At 40.1% G+C, this 852-nt stretch overlaps 1 non-coding gene across 1 annotated transcript; it reads right to left on the bottom strand.

Annotated features, from left to right (window-relative positions):
• Positions 1-541: 541 nt before the first annotated feature.
• Positions 542-623, bottom strand: trnas-cga (transfer RNA serine (anticodon CGA)). The gene has a single exon. It is a non-coding gene; the product is annotated as a tRNA-Ser (tRNA).
• Between the last annotated feature and the right edge of the window lie 229 nt (positions 624-852).

The following is an 852-nucleotide window of genomic DNA, read 5'->3' as shown; positions in this document are numbered from 1 at the left end:
ATGTAAAAAAGGAGGCTCAATGATAATTATAAAAGGCAGTCCCATTTGAAATAACTGTTAAATGTTTAAAGGAGAAAAGTTTAATGGGTCAAACTCACAGCAACACTTTATGCCCTTTATTGTGTTAAGCTTAATCAAAAGAATTTAATGACGTTTACACTGATTTATAAATCAAAGGCTGAACAAATGGTGACCACAGAGAAAATTAATGAACTAAGGCTATCAGCAGTCCTCACTCATAATAAGATAAGATCACTTTATTAGCCCTATACAATTTTTTGCATTAGGAATTTGTCTTTTTGCATACACCAGCTTGCTCTCCATTTGACACACAGAAAAACAGATAGGGATAGAGAGACCTGGGGTCAGAGCACAGGGTCAGCCACTGTACAGCACCCCTGGAGCAGTTGGGGTTAAGGGCCTTGCTCAGGTGCAATGGAGTATGATTCCTCTCCCAGCTGTGGGATTTGAACCAGCAACTGACTAGCCACAGGTGCAGATCCTTAGCCACAGAGCCACCGCTCTGCCCAAACAGCCCTCACATCACGGACAGGATCCGAACCTGTGCTGGAAAACCCCATTGGATTTCGAGTCCAATGCCTTAACCACTCGGCGACCGTGACTGATGGCTTACGAAAGAGAAGTGACAATAATTTTTTGCAGAGGATGAGGGTATAGTTCTGTTTGCATATTTCTACATTTACTATTATTACAAAATTAATTGTAATCGTGATCCAATAATCCTCTGTAACAATCAAACATGGGTAACTGCTGCCCATGTTTGAGTGACCTCTGAAAAAAGTAAGTGTGAGGAAAGTCAGTTAAATTTTAAATATTTACAGTTTGTAGTAA

Source organism: Lepisosteus oculatus, chromosome 3 (assembly GCF_040954835.1).
Source record: "Lepisosteus oculatus isolate fLepOcu1 chromosome 3, fLepOcu1.hap2, whole genome shotgun sequence".
In the NCBI taxonomy this organism is placed as follows: domain Eukaryota; kingdom Metazoa; phylum Chordata; class Actinopteri; order Semionotiformes; family Lepisosteidae; genus Lepisosteus; species Lepisosteus oculatus.
The sequence above is the reverse complement of the archived record's forward strand: the minus strand, read 5'-3'. Positions and strand labels throughout refer to the sequence as shown.